The sequence below is a fragment of the Larus michahellis genome, chromosome 4 (genome assembly GCF_964199755.1).
Source record: "Larus michahellis chromosome 4, bLarMic1.1, whole genome shotgun sequence".
Lineage (NCBI taxonomy): Eukaryota > Metazoa > Chordata > Aves > Charadriiformes > Laridae > Larus > Larus michahellis.
In genome coordinates, this window is record NC_133899.1 from 93,470,162 (window position 1) to 93,484,729 (window position 14,568).

Here is a 14,568-nt window from a genome sequence, read left to right on the forward strand (position 1 = left end):
ATGCCGGCCTGTGAGGACTCGGAACAGGGCTGCCTTTTACACAATGATTCAAAAAGCAATGCTTAGGAAAAACTTGTCTAAGGTTGGAGGCAGGAGAAAACCCCAACCACAACATGGCTTCATGGCTGCCAATGTGTGCTTAATAACAGAGAGTAAATAGGTTTGATCATGTTCGTTACAGGAAATAATACGGTTGGCATCTGGAGACGAAGGTGCCAAGATGACTAATGGTTCCTGGGGGAAATGCCACTCACTTGAAATCTTACACATCCGTTCTGGATTCTTCTGTAGCTGATGAGAAAACATCAAACTCTTACTAAAATAAAATAAAGGTTATCTTCCCTAAGTAAACTGCTCTAGAATTTTCCAGCAGAATGACGTTTCCTTAATTGCATAGTTGGTGGAGATGACACAAGTTGTGTGATGTTTGTCAATAGGAATGTTAGTCAAACAAGGTGCCTTACTCAATTTGGCAAGTCTGTGGTTAAATTTCAGAGTTGGAAGAGCTCCGTTGTAAATGTAGATGACAGACAGAATTGTAGATGATGTACTATTTCCATGTCCTAGAAAATCAATTATTATTCTTTTTTCTAAAAAAAGGGGATCTTCTAATATAATTTTTAAATTGGAAAATGGAATAAATTTCACGTAGCTGAGAGAAGGAAAAAAGGTATCTATGATGTCTGGGATGTTGCCATTCTTCTTGAGCCTGCGTTTTGTTTGAATACAAAGTTGGGTTTGCGTGTGTATTAACTGGAGGTACAGCAGCAACACCCTACTCTTTGGTTGCTGTGTTGGAAATAAATTTTCTTCACTGAAACGACTAATTAGATGCAATTCAAGTACAGTCTAAATGCTATGCGTAATAGTACACTTGGAATAATATTATTATCCAGATGATGCTTTTTCTCCTACCTGGGTAACCTGCCATAGGAAAGTAATTTTTTTTTTATGCACAGCTTATTTCCCTGCTTCTGAAATGTCTCAGTAGTGTTTGTGTGTTCAGTATCACAGGTGTTTGACAAGAAAGGTCAGAAGAATTGAAGGGATTTGTAATGTTGGGCACTACTGGAAAGCACATACAGATCGTGCTTCTAAAGCCTAAGAATCATGTTTTTTCTTATGATCCATGTGCCAGCAGCAGCAGGGCTCTGAGCTTTACATCTGTCCCTGCAGTCCCGACTGGCCAGAGAGTAGGAGGGGAACAGGGGACAGAGCCTGCCCCTGATTCTATTTTATTCCTTGCCGGGATAGCGCTACAGCGAAAGGTTCTCCAAAGGCTACAGAAAAGGGTAAGGGGACAGAAAAGCTGAGCTTTTAACTTTTTCAGAAATTAAGAGCTACTTGACTGATGCTCTGGATGCCTCGAACATGCACGTCACAGAACAGCCCTGTGTGCTGTAACCCACCCGAGACTATGGAATACTTGGTCTGCTTGAATGCTGATGAGACTCTGGGATGTTCGTTCTTTGAATCAATTTGTTGGTGTTCATAGGGACCCCCCTTTCCTCTGCATCCATATAAACTGTCTGCTTCGCTTCAGAAACAGCAAAAGAGTGAAGGCGATAATGTTGTCCGCTCTGTTAGGTTAAGTGGAAAGGGGTCTAGAAATAATGGCAGAAAGTCATTGAGCCCCAACAAATGCTGCAGATAAAACAATGCTGATCAAATGCGTGTGAGATGTCCGTGTACTGTGAGTGGGGCAAAACCCCCAGCTCTGAGCCATTTTCTGCTCATTAAGCTCTGGTAGCTGCATCTGCGTTCAAAAGAGTTGCTTCAGCTGTGTCTAGGGCTCATCAACATCACTGTCTACACCTGTGAAACCCAGATGATACCAGTTACCTCGTTAGTATTTATGTATGACAATGACCAGCAATGTTACAAAACCTTATTCATTCTACTTGACTATGTCAGTGCAAATAATAAGAAAAAGCAGATCTTGATAGTGAGGAACAGAAAAGTGATTAAAAAAAGCTGCAGAAGCCAACAATAAGAATCTAAACCAATAATACCAAACCAGAACGTACTTTTTAAAGCATATTTACAGATATTTACAAAAAGTCTGTTGCAAGCTCTGACGCTAACTTGCTAATACCTTCCATCTTAAGAGATCATTTTAAGGAAATGTGTCAGCTAGCAGTACCCATCACCTGCTCTCCTAAAAAGATATCGAATTTGTAGGAGATTCAAAATCCTAAACCAGAGGTAATTGGTAAGAGTATTTATCAGCTCAGATAGATATATTCCGATTGCATGAATTTCTGAGGCTTCTCCCAGCGTAGGGTCTGTGTTAAATAGAAAAATAATGAAAACCCCGTAGGAGAAGTAATCACCAATTACTGACTAATCCATCGTCAGAGGTGTGAGCTCATACTTGTGTGAGCACGGGAGGGCACGTAACAGATTTCCAGAATGATCTAGAAACGGTTGCTTGCACTCTGCCTTCACGTGTGTCCCCTGTAATACTTACATCAGGTGTTTCTGTAGAAATTCAGCTGGTGAATAGGAGAATGCACTTCATGTGGCTGGTGCATGAAACCCCACACTCGTACTTACAGCTTTTGATATGAAGTCGTACAATTATACAACGTTTTAATGATAGTCTGTGTTATAGTTTCATATAAATTCAGGAATTCTTAAAATAACAAAAAATTGGCAACACATAAAGGATTGGATTATAGCAGCAGCCTTAAATTTATATGGGACAGTAGTTAGATAGTTTCAAGACCAAGCAAAATTGTTACGTTTATGACTCTTGTCAGGCTTTAATTCAGCAAAATATTTCAGAACTTGCTGAGTTTTAGACACGTACAGAACCCAGATCTCGAGGGCTACATCTTGCTTGTACAACAGTATTTGTCCCCCCGGTCTTCCAGACTAGCAACCCAGAGCTCCTCTTCCGCCTGATAGAGATCAAGGTGCGAAGAGCAGGAACCAGCACCTTCTCCCTGCGCTTGGGACACGGCCAGGGTGGGCTCCCCAGGCCCACGGGGTGCTCACAGCCAAGGCATTTTTGGTTTCATGGCTCTCCTAAGCATAGGGTTCTCCGAAAATTGCATTCTGGGGACCGTGAACAACCGATGTGACTGGAATCCGAATGCTTGGAAGGGTCTGAATTATTGCAATAAGCTGAATTATTCCAGTTTCCAATATCTTTATATTAATTTGGAAATGGACTTCCATTATTTTCTACCGCTTGGATGCGGCATTTTGCTCACCACAGTCTTACATATGGTCTTACCTAGGAAAACAGTCTGTTCATCTACCTCATCGAAGATCTGCAGAGTTGAGAAGAGACAATACGATCACGCTTTAGAAGAAAATTTTAAAAGTGCTTTGGCGAGGTGTTTCTCTTATCTTTAGTCTAAAATTGAAAGAATCATAGAAGAAAAAAATCCTCATTATTTTTTATGAAGAACACTCTCACATTTTGTGTCATTCTGGCTGACCTACCAGACCGGGGATTCCATACATTGATTAATTCTGCTTTAGTTCTACCAAATCTACTATAAATCCGATCCAATTGGTTTTAGTTCATGAAATTTATGAGTACTTTTAAAAGTAGAGAAATTACACCTCCTGCATGTGCATCAGCAAATAGTTCTAAATCTTTCCTCTGTGCTGCTGCTGATTTCCCAAATAATAAATATTCCAAAATGGCTTTGGGCTAAACTGTAGCTTCTGAGGTGTTGTGCTCCGCACTGCGCACTAGTGATTTCCCCAGCGAGGCTGCGGTGTACAAAAGCTTAGTGTTCTTATTCTAAGTGAGTTATTTGACTGTGGGCTTGAGAATTGGTGGTTAGAGCCTCTCATTTAGCCTTGGGCTATGGGCACTGCACTTACATTAATGTGCGTGTGCTGAGAAAGATTGTCCTTAAAGATTGCTGAAGGAAGACGGAGGCTCCTTTAACAGTTTCATTCTCTTGGTTCTTATTATTTTACACTCCTTGCCCCTCTGCCTGGTTAATCTAGCACCATGCCACGTTTAGAAACTTAGAAATAAGGAGGTTTCATTTCCATTCGTTCTTCATCTGATAGAATATTTTAAATTATTAAACAAGCAAGCGAACATTGAGGTCACTCAGTGAGACCAGGGAAGAACGCTCTTCCTTTGGTTGGTTTGAGAAACATTTGTTCCCTACTCTCCTTTTGTAATAAGTACCATCCAAAGCTATTTAATTATTGATCCCGGGGCTCCAGCTGGGATGGAAGTGTGATTTACAAAGCAGGATCAGCAGCTCAGTGACACAATGCTGACGAAAGACAAATGTTAGTCTTGTGTTCTCTCTCTGTGCCTGAGCTTTTGTTTGTTTTTACAGTACTTTGGCTTCTCTTGTCGCGCAGTTCCTCCGAATCTCTTCAATTGTATAGTTCCTTTCTTGGAGCTAAACTAGTAATGTGTTTTGATGTAGTGTAGTACTTTAAATAATCATTTCATAGGGGAAAAAAATGTTGGAGTATTGCAAAATTCAGTGTTGGTCCATTTCCTTGGTATCCAGGGAAGACATTCTGGGCCATCCCGCCACACCGTTACATCTGCGTGTACTCCTGAAGAGCCAACCTGGAGCAGGTCTTTGTACTGGGAACTGAACTGGCTACAACTGGGAACTGAACTGGCTACAACTTGTCCTGTCGTTACTCTGTTCCCGTGGCTCCCCGGTGCAGACCTGCCGAGAGCCTGCTGGAAAAGAGGAGTACGGCAGGGATTCAATCCGACCGTCAGCAGGCTCCTAGAGTGCCTGCTCTCTGTAGGGGAACCACAGAAGACTTTTCTTCACACAGCTTTAGCGGAGTCTGCCATATTCTTATATCTTGGAAACTATCGCTTAGGTCCCGTGCAACTAAAAGCAGCAGTTTTTCTATGGGGATGTAAAACATCAGTGTCAGCTGAAAGTAGCCTTGCCTAGCCTGACACAGAAAACATGGCTGGCAACTGGCGGGGGCTGCTGGAAAGATAGTCTCTCCTTTGCTTAACATATGGGGAATGTGTAACAGGAATAGGCCATTTTTATGCAATTAAAAAAGTTATTATTCTTCCTCATCTCCTGGGAAAGCATATTTTTCACTGGGTGAGCTAGACAACAATGGGAAACGCGCTGTGATCCCGTTCTTGGTTCTTTCGGCAGATAATTCCCACACAATTGGACACTGGAGCCATCTTTGCTGCTGCCTGTTTCTGAGCGTTCCTTTCTGCTACACGTGTGCTCCAGGCACCGAGCTCAAAATGGTTTTTTGCTTCCTATCAGCTAAACTGAGATTTTTATCAAAGTGAGCAGTGCATCTATGTACTTTTAGACTGTCCGCAAATCGCTTCATAACTTGCTCAATTACAAGCTTAAGTTTCCGCAGTCTTTCGCTACATGGCACATTCTTCACTTTCTCAGGCTTTATGGTGGCTGCCGCAGCGATCTTTCCTGATGTATCAGTTATACCCCTTCCAGAAAGGGAGGCGTAGCAACAGAGGTGGAGGGGCAAAAGCAGAACAACTGCCCTGTGATTCCAAAGTTTTCCCTGCTTCCCTGGGGAATTCAGGCTGGGCCTCTGCCAATGGAATGGTGTTTGAGCAGTTGGACTTGTGAAGGAGAGGTAAGAAAACCATGCTTCTCCTCAGTCTTCTTACCTATTTCATTTTGGTAAACGCCAGGCTGTTGGGTATTGTGCTGCAGAAGCTGTGGACGTTTTGGCAAAGCCCTCTTAGTGTTTCTGGCATTTGTGGTTTCGTTAAACTTCTGTTTCTGAGACAAACAGGGGTCCAGACTGAAGACCTGCCTCCCGCTGTCACCATTGCTCCTGGCTTTGCACGGGATACGGGACAAATCATTTAAGTCCTGGGGTTTTCTCATTTAGAAAACTGGTATTATACTTTTATGTATATTTTCGTACTTAAATATACATATTTATAAATGTTTCACCTTTGTGGAGGAGAAATGGTTCATAAAAACAAGGTAACACTTGTTTTATGTGATATATTTATCACATTTTTGTGATATATATTTAGCTGCTGGTTTCCTAACCTGCATCTGGATTAGTAATTCCTGTTGCTCCCCGTCACTGTGGTGCTTCTGGGCAGTTGACGTGCACAACGCAACCAGTAACGTTTCACCAGAACACTGGTGAGATGGGTTTGGGGTTTGGTGTTAGTATCCAGAGCGTAAAACGGGACCCTTGCTCTGACTGGTGCTGCTGTTTAAGCTGGAGTGCAGTTGTTCTACCAGCTGTTGAGATCCAAGCTGTTTTCTTTGAAAACTAAGCGATTTTTTTTTAACTCAGAACTGAATTTTGGACCTCGGCCTGTATCTTGGTGAAATAATTCTTCTCAGCGTGCAGCTTTTAGGAACGTCACTGTCCTGTCAGATTTCGGTGTGATAGATGGTCGCATGGTTGGTTTAGGTCCATACACATAAATAATACTCTTTTGACACCTACGATAGCTCCCCTGTCATCTTCTTAAACCACCCTTTATTCCTCCCAATTTATTCCAAATGCATTTTAATTTTGTTGTTGTTGTTGTTCACGTCTATGGTTATCATCTTCCCTTTTCTCTCTCTTGTGTTTTGCAATTTTATATGCGCTAAACGTTCCATTATATGAGGGCTGCGTCAATGTGCACTGGCACCCCACATAGTCGAGGCAAAAGCAACGGTCGCAGTTATTATTCAAAGCGATTATAAGCCGTACGAAGCCTTTAAAAGAGAGGGTATCTGTCCCCTCTCTTTTTGTGACACGCTATTGTCTTTCCTTTCAGATGCGGCTGTATTTCGGTAATGCTGCATAGATTTTTCAGGGTAGAAGTTACTATACAAACAGTGTTATATGACCTCAAAAATAGCTATAAGCTGCAAAGCTAAATCCAGCTCTAATGAATGAAGTCCGAAAGCTGACAGCATTCACCGATTTCATGGGGCTCCGGATATTTTCTAACAAGAAAATTCATTTCTGAGACTTGTTGACAGAAACACAAGAATGGAGCTGCTGCCTTTGCCTCCACCCACCCCAGCAAAGAGTGGGGGGAGAAAAGCAGCTCTTTATAAATAGCTCTGTTCCTGTCGTATTTGTAAATTCAGTGCTTTTTGTGTCAATGACATCACTCTCTTCTCCATGGCAACTCCCTACGATGTCAAAACTGCAGGGCACCATCAGAGAAAACTTGAACCAGCGAACGAACAGGTTGATTCAAGATGATTTAATTAAGAAATAGTGCAGGGGGTGGGAAACGTGAGCACACGGGCTGCCGGCAGCTCCGGAGAGCTTGCATCTGGAATGATCGTCTCCGAAAATTCTGCCCCTTCTCTGCTTTTTTTAAGCGCTTGTCAGGAGGAGGAGGAGGTGGGTGGAAGGCAGGCAGGCATCTTACTCTCCATCTCCGGTGTGTCTGGAGAGAAGCACCACAGGTGACTAAGCAGGAGGAGCACGACTGACTCACTCCTCAGTTATTTTCTCACTCCCCTTCTCTCCCCCCTCCCAGCTTCTCTGTTTGTTTTTTAGCTTTAACCCAACAGCTTGTATTTTTCCCCAGGCCCTGATGAGAAGGAATTAGCAGCAGGCTTGCTTGTTACCTAACGTTCACAAAAATGTGCTTGTGGTTATCCAGGTGAGGAAATAAAAGCCAGCTCTAAAAGCAAGAAAAATGAGTTGTCTCTTGGATACAACACCTTTATGGGGGGGGGGGGGGGGAGAAGGAAAAATGCTTCTCCTGAGTGTTGTCCAGGAAATACTAAAGTAACTGACATGCCAGGGAACTGTAAGTAACTGGCTTCTTTATCAGACTACCTATGGAAAATACCTAATTGCCTCACTGGCAGCCCTGCTGGTTTGGACTTGATTTCTAAAGCGACTGCAGTGGGGGGAAGCGACTTCCCTCGCTGCCTTGATTGCAGAATTGGATTCTGCTGGGTTCCATTTGGGACTCAAGTAGCAGGAACATAATGGTTACATCTGCAGAGTTTCAGCCAGCGTAAACTGTCACTGCTTCAATCAGCTTAATAAATCTGTCCTCATTTACATCCCTGTGAAGTCTAAAGCCTTAGAACAGTTTACCTTCCTCCTCCTGCAGGGTGCCGGGAGAGCCGTTGCTGAAATTTAGCCTGCAGAAGCGTCAACTTGATATTATATTTTGCATTTTTGAAATTGCGTGACATGGACGCGGGCAAGTTATGCCAGATCAGCACGACGCCCGCAGAGTTCTTGTGTCCAGAAAGGGACACGGGAACGCTTCCCGGGCTGATAACCAACACTTTGGTTTGCCTGAGCGATGGAATGACGCTGTATCTGCTGCTCGCGCTCTGCAGTTTGTACCTCCACAGGGCACGGGCGTCTTTAATCTCAGATTCTCAAAGTGCGAGGCTTTGTTATGGCTGCGAACTCCCTCCCCAGCCCGGGGTGAAGCCAAGCCAGCCACCCGCTGATGTCAAGGCTTCGTCGAGGGGCAACGCATGTGTAGTCTTCCTGTACTAGAGTCTCGGTTAGTGTCTTGCTCTTGCCTGTTGTGCGAGATGTCACTCAGCCCCAGTCCCGTCCTCTCTGCTGAGATCACGCCGTCAGCCCACCCGAAAAAAGGTCCCAGAAAACACCGATTCGCCGCCTTACGGAGCCGTGCTGCTGCTGCGGGGCTGCGGCGAGCTCTCCTCGGCTGCAACCGCAAGCCGTCCGCGGCGTTTGCCCCCCCGCTCGCCCCAGCCCTCCACCCCTGAGGCCGCTGCACCCCCGCCGCCCCCCGCGGGAGGGGGCGTGGGAGTCGCCCCCCCCCCCCCCCCCTCCCCCGGCGACGGCAGCGCCCGGTGCCGGGGCTGCGGGACCCCCCCGGGACCGGCCCGAAGAGGCTCCGAGACGAAATTGCTGAGAATTTTTGCCTGAAGCCAGGGATGTTTCCCGTGTGAAGACAAGCAGCGACCTGCAGTCAGGAGGAAGAAGGGACTGACTTCGCTCCAGAAGCTTTTTTCCCCGACAGCTTCTTGCCAAGGTAAGGCTGAGGGAGGCAGGTGGGCACCGGCGCTCTGAAGGCTAAAATTGGGCTGGCTTCTGAAATTTTTTTTTACCTTCCCGAGCTGTAGAACTGAGATAAACCCCTGGCGCTGCCTTTCTAGGCTGGGAATTTACATCAGCCAGTTAGAACTAATTTTCCGAGCTCTGAAGACGTAAAAAAGGGGAGAGGGGGATGCTTTTACCACTGCCTCTTGCCTGCCTGCGCTCCAGCGGGGAGTAAATGCTGCTGACCGTGCTTCTAAATCACACGCTTAAATAGTAGAATGATGGGCGTTGTAGGAACAGTGGGTGAATAAAGGTAAAATTTAGTAAATATACGTGAGCATATGGTTTATTAGTTTTATTTAGTGCTTTTAAATATCGATAGAGTATGTGTTGTTCTGTAGGAGGCAAAATGAAGATGGTTCCTGCTTTGGGAACTTGAACTCAAAGGTTTTTAATAGGCTTGGTTTGAAGAAATGCTATTGAAACAAGAGCAAGGAGATAGGATATTTTTTCCATCTATTTGATGCACCTGAACAACCAGTTTATCACTGCTGAAAACTATTTGTGGAAAGGCCAGAAAGTAGTAGAGAGCTCCTTGTCCCAGCTGCAGGCAACCTGTTTGAAGAGCTTCATTTAAGGTAGGACAAAAATACTTTGAATGTAGAGAGATGGCTCTGGAGAAAAACTGGTGAGTAACGTCTGAAAAATCTTTTATCATCACTATCCCCTCCCCCCCAGTATAAACCAGAACCTGAAACTCCTCCTAGTTGGGAACCCTCCAGACTGAGAATTGTATGCTTAGGTTGTGGTGTATAAATTATAGTCCTTGATTAAAGTACAGCTGAGCACGAATCTTCTAAAGGTGCTGGGGCCATTAAGGAATGCACTTGCTGAGCCTGGAAGCGCAGGGGAGAGTGGAGGCGTGAGTCTACGCTTTCTCCTTGCATGCTAATTCATCTCGTGCTTGTGTGCAGTTCCATTTCGCTCTTGGAAAAGGAATCAAAAAGCATAAAACATCTTATGTTTAGGGAAGTAAGTGTAGTTAGTAAACTTTTGCACCCAAAGCTGAGGAGGAAAAAGCCTTGTCGAGTCTGAGCGAAGTGATATCAAAATGATCCCTGACTTGTTGCCTCCCCTTCTCTTCCCTGTGCCGGGCGAGGAACGGAGTGATGCCGAGCAGTTGGGCCCGGGGAAGGGTTACCTGTGCCCGGCGTTCAGGCAGGGGACGACGGCCAGGAGCGGGTTTGGTGCCAGCAGCCGCTGCGTAACTTTGTGCTGTCTCGGCAGCGGGCTTTGCCAGGCGCTGGAGCAGTTAATGCAGTTGGATGCTGTTGCTGCAGTTTGATTCCGCTTTGTAGGAAGAGTTGAGATGAGGAAATTCCTGCCAACTTCACAGTCAGGAGTCATCAGTTCTGCCTCTGACACTTGGGGAACATGAATGAATAACTCTTAAAACATTAATCCAGGGCAGCTTCCAAGAATCCTGTGTTCTGAAGTCTAGAATACATTGTGATCTGATTCATTACCCAGGGACAGCCGAGGCTTTGAAGAGGTGTTTATCCAGTGTGTGTGGACACGCTGAAACTTCAAACTCCCAAAGAAAACCTGCCTTGGCAACTTCTAATGGTGTCTTTGGAGAGGAGAGGTGCAACATCAGAGGGCAGGGGAGCAACGCTCGTGCAAGCAAGGCTGGAGAGGAGCAGGGAAAGCCGAGAGGAGCAGCAGGGGCACCGTGCCGTGGGCTGGCGCGCGGGACAGCAGCAGCGAGGGTTTTGGGGGGATGGAAGATGCTGGCGCTTTTGGCAGCGTCACTTGGCATCGGTTTAAACTGGAATTCTGCATAACCAGTGTTAAGCACCATATTATCTTCCACGTGATGGTTCTTTGCTTTTGTAAAATCTTCTATTTCTTTTTGCCGATGGGATTTGGTGGGGCAGGGGGCTTTTGAAGTTCCTGAGAGAACTGTGGCGGGAGGGATAAATAGGAAGAAGCAAATGATACTACTTTAGAATACAAAGCTTAGCGAGCTAGATAAAGGTGATCCTAATTGAGGAGGAGGATTGGTATTTAATTAAAACTGCTGCTAAAAACCAGGCTCTTAGTAGTAAAATAAATAATAGCAGGACATGAGTAATTCCTCTTGGGGGAATGTCAGAGACAAAATTACACTAATGTAATAATAAAAGGGGCGTGTGTGCAATTGCTCAGAGGAATAGTAACAGGATGGAATGATTTTTCACTGTTGAGAAGTTCAAACGCGGTTCAAGTCAGAAGGGACCGAAACCTGTGAAAGCAGAGGCTCCTCGGGGCTCTCGGGCCGTTTCAGGAGGCAGAGGTGTCGGAGCCACTGAACCCGCCGTTGATGCTGCACTTGGCAATCCCAGCAGAGGCGGGGGATCGAGCTCCTGCTCTGCTTTAGCAAACGACGGCGAGTGAAGTGTGTCGCTTGCACTCCCGCTGCTCAGCCAGTGTGTTTTCAGTGAATTAAAAATAAGCATTTCAGGCCCAGACTTAGGACAGCTGAGCCATGTGTCATGCATCTGGATGGAAGAAAGGACGTTAACCCATCTTTTGCTTCCTTATTTCCCTCCCACCCCTCATTTCTAATCGTGAAATCATTTCAGAGCTGTCTGCATTCCTCAGGCTGTGATGCCCATTCTAGTAAGGTGGTTAAATAGCGTAAACTCATTAACCATTCTCAACTGAGTAATATAGAGTGACATAACATAATTTCTTTTCCATAGCTGTCTTGCATAATGCAGCCCTTCAGTTTTTGTTGCTCTTTCCATTTCATCCTTTTCATTTCTATGACGTCCATCTGTTTACCAGACAAGGTTTAGAAAAAAAAAATAAAAATAATAATCCCAGAATACAAAAAGGAAAAACCACACAAATGAGCATAAAGGGGATTTAACAAAGAACAGAGGTATTGGGACACTGGAGTGAGAACTGCTGTTGCCCCAGGCAGGCAAGCGAGAGAAGATCCTGGAGACTCGGGGACCAGAAAAGCAGGTCGTAGAACGCTCTTCTCTTTTATTTTCTTCCTCCTTTCCTCCCCCCTTACCCCAAACTGGAAAAAGAACCAACCAACCACCTCCCCATCCACAAAAACACAACCAGCCACCCTGGAACAGTTGGCATTCTGGCTGTCGGAAAGCTGTCTTGGTTGCAAGGACTGGCATGCCCTGATGTAGTCGGTTGTTGGTCACAAAACTTCCTAAAAAAAAAAAAAAAAGAATTCATGTTCCTCTGGACTTGCTTAAAGTCTAACAAGGAATCGAACTGCTTCAACCAAAGAGCGCTTTGGAAACAGTTGAGTGATGTGTTTTTCCTCCTGCAGGTTGCCAAGGGGAAGGGAGAAGGTCTTGGGCATCTCCCAGACACTCAGGTTGCCGTTTGCAACAGCAGAGCTTTGCAGGAAACAAGCACGGCCCCAAAAAACCCAAGTTGAGTCAAAGGAGAGTAAGGTAGTAGTGGTTTGTGGTAGACGGAAGGTAGTTCGTAGTCTGCTCCGACGAATCGTGGTGTAGCCAGACTACAGCTCCGAGCAGTGCCCTTTCTAGTGGGGACCCAGCTGAGGTCCCGCAGGCAGGGGCCAGGGGCAGGTGTCCTGCCGATGCGATGGGGAGGTACTCGAAACACCACTGTGTAAAAAAGATGTTGAAGTTCTTAAAACGAAACACACTGTAGTTTCTGCAGAGACAAGTGTCTCTATGAACTGATAATGTCAACTTGACGGCTCTGAGCTCAATTGTTTTTTCCCCTGAGAATCTGGTTAAATTGGGCTGTCTGTAGTGTCAGTGTTATCTTACCGATGGCCTTCTGGTTTTCTGACTTTCCTCTCTGCAGTGCCTTATAAAGAGCTATATTTCTTTTCAGTTTTCTGTACTCTTGCCTTTTTCATTGAGATGAAAATTTCCATAGATCTCACTTGCTAATCTCTTCTATATGTGATGGTATTCCTGTTGCTGTGTCCGGAAGACAGCGCTAAATAGGCTGCAGAGCCTTGGTTGTGTTGCTAAAAGGGTACGGATCAACCGCTGTCCCCCCTGATGCGTTGAGGGTATGTTTTTTTTCTCACCGGTGCCAACCTTTGAGTCTTCCTTCAAAGCTGTGACTTCTCAAGACAGAGCGGGGCCTGGGGGTCTTTCCCAGCGGAGCTGAAGAGCCGAGATGGGGAGAACTGGTATGAAAGTCTTTGCTTAGTCTGGACCAGGAACAGAGGAGTTAATGTCTGTAGTGGCCAGAAGGCACTACACAGAGCTTAAAATAACCAAGATCAGGATAATTTGGCTTTAAAAACCATCTGGGGTTTGATTCAGTGCTCATTAAAATTCATAGTAGCCTTATGATTGGCTTCTGGAAGAATTAAGCAGGGTGTTACACTTTATAATGAGTACTTTGGGCCTTGTCCAAGAAAGTACATAAATGCATACAATAATGTCAGAAATTAACTTCTTTTCCTGTAACATCCAGCTTACAATAAGACTCTTTTTAGGACTTGTGGAAGCCAGTGAAAAAAACCTCTGGTTTCCAAGGGACGTTGGATTGGATCTGAAGAACAGATGTTCCAGCTGACTCTGGAAAGAACTCTCTCTGGGCAAGTCATCGCTGAGCCGTTCATGCTACGGCAAGCTGTCCAGTTTGGGTACGCGCATAATTAATTTGCAGAAATTGGAGCTCCCGAGCGTGTAGTGAGAGGTGTGGAGAACCAGCTTGCAAACCTAGATGCTGTTAGGGACTATCTGGGCCATAAAATGAAAAATGCACGCTGCGTTTATTCCATTAGAAACCCCAATGTGTAAAGTAATGTCACGAGCAGTTTAGATCTTGTACCACCTCATCAACCGTAGGTGACATTGGTAAACAAGATGCTCCTGTTTGCGACTGCTACTGAGGAAACTTGCTGATTTCTGACAGTTTATTATAAAATACGTACTGTTTGGTGTTAACAGAGAAGAAAATACTAGTTCTGCAGCTTCCTCCCAAATCAGGAATTTGCAGAGCTCTTTGAGCTTTTGTGTTCTCTTCCAAGTTCTAAATATGTTCTCCCTAAGCTTCTGCAAAAACCCAGCCTGAGTGACGTAAAGCTGAGCCAATAACTTATTTAAAGAACATTACCATTTATTTCTGTGTCATTTAAAGGCAAGTGTTTAAAACAGTCGCTTAGAACTCGGGGTCACCTACATTATCTGGCTACTTCTAATTTGTGGTCTGTGACCCCCTTCACAATGCGTTGTGGCTGTTCTTGGGCTGAGAGAGGCTGTTTGTTGAAGGAAGGAACCGAAAGAATCTTCCAGATGACTCCCCGAGTATTTCTGTAGGGAATCTTTGCTTAAGTTCTGGGGCACAACTGCTAGCCAGGCTTTCAGTTTTCATCAAAGTTCTGAAGAACAAAACAAGAAAATGCTCATTTTGAGCCTTAACCAGCATTTGTTTCTAAAGGTCACATGTGGAAATGAACGAAGTTAATACTTTTTTAATTTGAATGCGTTTCTCTGAATTCATTTATTTATAGAATTTATTTGGCACTCCAGAGAGCACATGAACAAGAAATGTGGTTTCGAATGAGCAGTTTGATGAATGATGATTAAGTAGAAG

General features: G+C 44.8%; 1 protein-coding gene across 2 annotated transcripts in view; it reads left to right on the top strand.

The window, feature by feature from the left end:
- Nucleotides 1-8,760: 8,760 nt before the first annotated feature.
- Nucleotides 8,761-14,568, top strand: part of PAK6 (p21 (RAC1) activated kinase 6) — a 39,500-nt gene continuing 33,692 nt past the window's right edge. The window contains exon 1 of one of the 2 annotated variants that reach the window (XM_074586636.1): nucleotides 8,761-8,959. The gene's annotated coding sequence lies outside the window, so the exon portion shown is untranslated. The remainder of the gene's footprint in view (nucleotides 8,960-14,568) is intronic. The other variant, XM_074586635.1, reaches the window with a different exon arrangement.